This window comes from Orbicella franksi, chromosome 8 (assembly GCF_964199315.1).
Source record: "Orbicella franksi chromosome 8, jaOrbFran1.1, whole genome shotgun sequence".
NCBI lineage: Eukaryota > Metazoa > Cnidaria > Anthozoa > Scleractinia > Merulinidae > Orbicella > Orbicella franksi.
In genome coordinates, this window is record NC_138152.1 from 17,843,847 (window position 1) to 17,851,904 (window position 8,058).

An 8,058-nucleotide genomic window follows, 5' to 3' on the forward strand; every position below is an offset into this window, starting at 1 on the left:
CCCTGATTGACTAGATAACCCTTGTATTCAGTTGTTCTCTCGGCAAGAAATACTTGTTCAGAGCAGTTTCTCTGTAACCTAGTTGCTATGCCATAAGGGATAGCCTTGAAAACGTGTTTGGGGTGAGCACTTGATGGTGGAAGATACAAGTGGCTATCAGTTGGCTTTGAATAAACGTCTGTCTGGATGAAACCCCCGATGAGATGTATATATATTTTTTTTTCGCTCGAAGTTGTCCGTCCTCGTTTTCCACAATTGCCTATATATATATATATTCATTAAATGTAGTTCAGGACTTCAGGAGTGATTCATCGTTTTATTGCTACAGACCTGTTTCGTGTGGTCAACAAGTGACCACACTCATCAGGCAACATCAACGAATGACCGGTTAATTTAAATGCTGGCGGTTAAATACAAATTCAAATAGTTGCTATGGTGCTGATCATTGCGTTACGTTATCTTAAGGTTTTTGTCAAAAACCTTAAGATAACGTAACGCAATAATCAGCACCATAGCAACTATTTGAATTTGTATTTAACCGCCAGCATTTAAATTAACCGGTCATTCGTTGATGTTGCCTGATGAGTGTGGTCACTTGTTGACCATACGAAACAGGTCTGTAGCAATAAAACGATGAATCACTCCTGAAGTCCTGAACTACATTTAATGAATATACTATGCTCCTCTAAGAGTTGAGCGCTTTTTGAAATCCATTCACCACAAGGAAATAGAATATATATATATATATGTATATATATATATATATATATATATATATATATATATATATATATATGTCTGGATTTATGAAAACGGTGTTAAAGACTGAATCAGGTGTTTTTTGATTTTTTTTTTTTTTTTTTCATTTCTTTGTTTTTGTTTTCTGCTTTCGCTATGACAGCAGCTTGTAAATCTTACCTAGCATGAAATGTAGGAACTCCTTGCCGCATGTTTCATTTATTTAGGTATTTTTTTCATTGTTTATCGACCCTCCCCCCTCCCCCCCCCCCCTTTTTCAATTTGCGTTAAGTTTAGCCCAGGCTACACTCGTCTGAATTCAGTTCGCGCGGTGACTCTGACAAGGAGCGACCGATTAGCGTTCTGTATTTGCTGTCTAAAGGAAGTCTGCCCGAGGACATCATTAAGTCCAATGAAGGCCCAAGTCTAACGATTTGCTAGTAAGCGTCGTCCATTATCGTACCTGAGGCGGGCCTGAGGACATGGGTAAACTGTACGGGTCACATTTAGTCCCGTAACAGAAGGCCGTTTGCCCTGTGGCGATAATGTTGTGCTTGCTTTAGACAGCAAAAATCTTTCGCCACATCAATTTAGGGCTTAGACGTGCAATGGACTAGACATTTCTAGCTGCTGTTGGCGTCATTTGCTTTGAACTTTGATGTAGCTAAAGACTTAGAAAAAAAATCTGTTGAAATGTGGATGTGCCATTCCGCGCTCGACAAAATTGAAGTACATCCGGGACATTGCTATTTGCGAGCAAAACATGGCCACGAGGAGAGAGAAGAACATGAGTTCAAGCGCTGATCGTGAGTAGAATTTCCTTGTTTTATCAATTTTAGGCGTTCTCGGCTTAGCTAAGTATCAGAACTGTCTGTGATTCGCTAGCGCGGAAGAAATTTATTTGCGTGGCTTCCGGGCGATAATTGACGTAACGACAACATGTTGAGTGTTCACTTACTGCTAACTATGGCCTAGTTTGTCTGAAGTTCATCAATCGATTCTCGATGTAGGAAGCTCTTGTTCAGTCCATTTAGGACGATGCAGGCCTTTAGAAAGCGATAGATTAGCTCTCCGCCGCGGTTTTGATATCTGTACGTTCGTGTTGATTTAGACTCCAATTTCATGTTAAAAGCACTCTTAATTAAATTGTACAATTCATGATTCAACGAAAAGACGGTGAATTTAGTCTTCCTGGCTTCAAAAGGCATACAGGAGAGTTATTTGCTGTTATTTGAGCTACGATAAGCCTCGTGGAAAGCTAGCTCTAGGACAGAATTGTAGCAAGTTAGATTATCAGTGACAAGTCAAATTCTATGGCTATGTTTTTGCGAATCCGGTCAGATATTGAAATGAAATGTCACGTAACGGCTACTTTTTGGCTGAAATATAGAGGTAAATAACCGATTCCACTGCTTACCATGCTCTTGTTAGCGTGACTGGCTAATTTAACCCACAGTAAAGACATAGTGAGGTCATTTAGGTGAAATCGCAGAGGTTAAGCCTGTCAAAATTAGTGCCGCGGCGAACCAAATGATCAATTTAAGCTCTAATTTAGTTTTGTTTGGCTCGTTCGACTCATTTTGCAGCGACTTTAAAGGCTTGTATAGGCATGGTATGGACTCTATTAAGAGTACACGAGGTAGATAGCACTCTCGGTGCGACATGGCCATATTTATGTACATTTTCTAACCGTTTTTTCAAAAACATGCCCGCTATTTTGGTGCAAAGTCTTTAACACGGTTTTCATAAATTCAGACATATATATATATATATATATATATATGGTGAAATGTGACATAATGCTCCAATAGTTTCAACGAATTCTCCTGTCGTGACAGATTACATGAACATGAAAACCACAAGTGAAAATGTGTAACCAAATCGATAGGTCGCCGTTACTCGTCAGTCTGCTCGAGCGGACGCCCAACCAGTCAAGGCAAATATTTGGACCAATCCTCTTCCAACGAATATTGGCGTCGCAGAATCTTCGCATTACGAAAACATGACGCTTTTTTAAAGGAGAAGGTCACTCCAAAGAACGTATATTTTTTTGTCAACGCTAATAAAATCCTTGCACCAAGTTTAGCCCCTCACCGAAGTTTCAGCCTCTAAAGTGCAGGTTTTCCCGGTGAAATTCGTCTCCAAAGAAGCCCAAACTTCGAACATCATTGCCGTCATTTTGAACAGTACTCAGCAGCCTGGCCGTGTTTTCATGACGTCATTTCGTCGGAGAGATTTTGTCCAAATGGCTTCCGAAGAGCCTTTTGACTACTACTCTGGGTTATGGCTGCTCTTGACACACATTATTTTGAGCCAGACATGCTCCAAACTCCGAAATAATAGCATTGAAGATAGTGAAGTGGATAATCGCTTGGAAAAAAGAAATAGATTTTGCTGACCTTGTGAAGGATGCCAAGTCCATTGCAGGTTTTTCTCCTTCCCGCCACTTTCGAGTCGGACGGAATGACGTCTCATAAACACGGTCTGGCTGCCAAGACATTTTCAAAATGGCGGCGTCCGAAGTCGATCTTTCAAGACAAGTTTCTTCAGGATAGTGGGCACTTCAGAGGCTGAAACTTCGGTGAGTGGAAAAGCTGAATGTTTACTTGCTATAGGCGAAGACAAAAAAGTGAGCTTTCTGGAGTGACCTCCTCCTTTAAGTTTGCAGTGATCATCATTGGCGGTAACGAAATTTAAACGTGAAAATGGTGAATGTTTTTTTTTCTAAAGGAAAGAGAAAACCTTAGTTGTTATTATCCCCCCCCCCCCCCTCCCCTTCCCCCTCGAAGAAGGAGGCTTATCAATCCTTGACTATCTGCACAGCCTCGGGCTATTGAATTTTTGAGGCAAAAAGTCTAGGCATTTTTTCTGTGCGAAGATCTTTTGGGGGAAATTTCCAAGCCCCCTACAAACAAAGATTTGGCTTTTGTGAGAGTCCCTTTTCCTTTATGCGACGATGACATTTACGACGACACTTCTGCGACACCTTGCACGTGCTCAGAAGCAACTGAAAACAAACTTGCGGTCACACGATCTTAAAATATCGGGAAAAAAGACAAGTAAATACAAGATTGAAGGGAATTTCTCACGTCGATTTCTTTCTATTTCTTTCTTTCTACGTGAGAAAAGAAATCAAAAAAGCTCCTGATGACCTGTGTGATCTTGGCTTGATAGGAGTCACATAATCAGAAAAATTCAGAGATTTCCCTTTAACTCAACATATTCAGAGAGTTGTAACCAAACAATTACCGTAAAGCCAGCAAATTTTTGGCATGAACGTTTTGAAAATCGCGTTTCAATACAGTACTTATACTGGGAAAGAACCACCTTTTTGTTCAGCCATATAAAACGACCTCAAGCAAACAAACATGCTCTTTCTATGTGAGAAAAGAAATCAAAACGCTAGTAATTTTTCTTACGCTCTTTGCATATGTGTCGTCTGAATCGCTTAGAACACACGGATGCTCTCAAATCAATATATTGATTTCTATTATTTTGAACAGAATGTTACCCCATGTTTTCTACGAGCCGTACAGTTCTCATTCGGCTTGCTATGTATAGCTTTGCTCGTTCTTAAAAATCAATGCTAGTTTCTTAAGACGCTGCTGTCTGATCTGGAAGCGTAAACAACATACATTAGGGACATTAATATAATTAAACTCAAAACAACGAAATCCAAGCTTATGATAACTAATCAAGAGATTATTTCGATGGTTCTTTATTAAATATATACCTTCAAATTTTCTTTGAACACATGCAGTTCACCTAACGTGCACTACAACAAAAATGAATATGTTGTGCTGTTTTCTAAAGGCGGCAAAATAAGAGAAACAAAAACCCGTATCTCGTATATCGCCGCTTTAAAGGCGGCGACGATATATTCGATACAAAAACTCTCAACTTGGCTGATGTTTCGAGTTTTTCACCTTGCGTGATCAACTTTTTACGAATAGTAGAGAGCGGATCTACTTTGAGCAACAAATTTTGGCTTTACTGCTCGTTCATCAAACTCACAACTTTTCGCGAGGCGAACCTTTGTTGCTGGTATCCCACTCTGTAGAACTAGTCAGTAATGTTTCCTAATGCTAGTGCTTCACTATTTTTTCTGACATAACTGTTTCCATATGTATGTTAGTTCATTTTGCGACATATTCATACTATGGCACCTAGGAAAAATTAGTGAGAGTAAGGGAAAATAACGACGAAATAAAAAGGCAACAAAGTATAAAAGTGGCAGAAAGAAGCACCTGATACTCTACTTTGCATAAAAAATTATCCTGACATACCTGCTTCTCTTTGTATACATATTTGTTCATTTTGGGACATATTCGAGCTATGGTAACCAGGAAAAATAAGTGGGGGCGAGGGAAAATAACGACAAATTGAAAAAGCAAAGATGTATAAAAGTGGCAGAAAGAAACACTTGATACTCCACTTTGCATGAAAAATTATCAATGAAGTTGAGTTGGTATTGATAAAACCATTTCTTACGCCTGCATAGGGCAAACAACACTACAATACTTTTAAAGCTTTTCAACCCAATAATAGGAATTACAAAATAGCAAAATACAAAGATATGCTTAGAGCCCACAATTAAATTAATCACAAGAAACTTCTCAGGACACAACAACATCTGCAGGTAAACTATCAATTCCCAGTATCCACACTGCACTAGACACATGTTTGCATTGCGGACCTATGTCTCCAAATACCCTGCTTGTTTTTATCCTTTAAGGCCATTCCCCGGTATTGCATTGCGCATCCTTTCTGCGCATAATTTGAGGCGTCGTTAGCGCGAGTTCGTGCACGCGCACATTGAAAACATGGCGGATTTGCCTTGATATTGAATTCTGTCAGGAGCCATAATCAGGGACGGAGACCGTAAGTCTTGGGATCCGCGCGCACCTATGATATGGGACAGTTTTTCTATTTTTAGAACAAATTGCGCCATCCTGACGTCATATATCCGCGCGGATCCACGCACATGTCGGGGGCTCTCGCGTGGATGCTGTCACGTTGCGCGAGATTCTCTTGAGTATTTTTCACCGCGATGGCAAGGAATAAGGCAGGGAATAAGGCAGGGAATACAAACCAGGGCGCTTATATGTAGTTTTATGCTCTGAGCTAACGGAAAAGGTGGGTTTTTCAGGGTCGAAAAAAAGACTTCAACCTCGCGCTGGGAATGAATAATAAGATCTGCTCGCGCTTGTTGTAAGCTTACGCGTATGTTTTTGCGTTTGTTCTGACTTAAGAACATAGCAAGAAAACTCTCTACTCTGGTATCGAGTTAATTTGTGAGTTTCTCAGACAATGGTTATTCATAACCAAAACCTGTTTTGATGGTTTCTTATTGTTTCTGCTTGTTTGGTGAGTTTGCAAAAGTTTTTGAAAGGAAAGTCTGACGCGTACAATTAGCTCATTTGCATAGTGCAGCTCGTGCACTTTCAAGTCGTAGTCGGTGTTTTCAATTGTCAACAAATCTTGACAAAGATTTCTTTCGTTATCTTTTGTGCTGAGATGCTGCAAAAACTTTTACGTACGCACAAAAGGCTACTAACATCATGTGTGTTTCTTCAACATAAGCATAGTGAAGTTTTACACTGCGAAAATGAAAATAGACAAGGAGTTTTGATAACTCGATCAACAAAATCGAAATCGTTATTCGAAGTTGATTAAAGAAAGCGTCATTGTAACTTTGCTGATTATTTCTGCTTTATTCCCATATTTCCAGCTTAGCTTTTAATATGTTCTCAAACATTTATCAATCTTAAACATATTGAAAAACTATAGAGTTATTGTTTGAGTTCGATGTACGCTTTCGCACGAAAGTGCGGCGGAAGTACAATTTGTCATGTTTACTGACTGTACAAAACACGCATCGGCGGGCGCTCTCATTCATCGACAACAGAGAATTTACTGGATTTTTACACAAATAAAACTGAGTAGTAACTGCGGACGTAAAGTTATTGAGCCTTGATGAAACATCAAGCGTTACTTACAATTCAAGCGAAACTCAAACTAGCAATTATTTTGTTTTACTTTTCGGTCGCGATAGACTGGCAAATTCCTCGCAAGCGTGTGGTAAGAGGAGCTAGGAAACCATGAAGTCCTGAAGCTCTGCTATATCTAAATATATCCGGCTAGTTTTTTTTGCTGTGTAATGGAAAAGCTGTTAATCTTCAATATATGTGAAATTTAAAGCGGAGTAATGTACAGTTCATGTAAAAGAAGCATCCGTCGGAACACAACTTGGTCAGCGATATATATAAGCTTAAAGCGGAACATACCTAAATTCGACCCGGTCTTACTTCACTCACCGATCAAACTGGAGCAGCTTACGACGAAAATACTTAATTAAGCAAAATTCCAACAGACGTAAACGCGTTGAGTTGTGGGCCAAAAACATGAAAAATTTCGGGAATTTCGGACGCCATTTCCCCTGCGCGACATCCGCAGAAATCCTCGCAGCATGTACGCGCGTGTGCCGCAGGCGATCGCGCAATTTGTTCTAAAAATAGAATTATTGTCCCATATCATGGGGACAACCCCAATACTTGAAATGGCGCGCGCTTACGGTCTCCGTCCCCGATTATGGCTCCTGGTTCCGTCAGTTGAAAATGGCTATAGCTCACTAACGAGCTCGGGCATCCCAAATTTTTCTCCAGTCATTTTAGTCAACTAATCAATAGCTTTGCGTGAGAGAAGACTGATCTGATTTCTATGTTTGAAAATTGAATAAATGAGAAAAATAGCAGCTGCACTGCAGTCTTTTCTATTTTGCAGTTTGATAGCCGTGGCAAGCAATTTGGTTCCAATATTTTAACAAAGATTCAGCTGTCTGTCAAAATCACTTAAAAAGTTTATTTGCCGTGTTGGACCCGTTATGTCTCCCTCTGTAATATTTATTTCATTTGCCAAAAAAGTAGTATTGATTTCTGCTATTTTTTTCTCAGTTTTTGAGGATATTGTTCTCATTGAAATTATGAAATAAAAAGTGGGGGTTACCGTGCATTTATTTCGCTATCGAGCTTAGTTTGAGGGAAATCTCTTACGTTTTGCACGCGCACGCGCTCATGTGAGCGCGCTAATGACGCAAATAGGGATGCGCAATGCAACACCACAGGGAGCCCTCACGTGCGTTTAGAATATGAATAAAAGATTAACCTACCTTTATCGCGCTTGTTTTGTGTTTTGTGGCGGCCATTTTGAATTTTTAATATGCACGCGGTCTGCTAGTGCGATGTCTGGAACCGAAATTACGGAAGTCTGGGACGGGCAGAAATTCGCGGAGGATCCGATCGCTCACCCAGGATAAAAACA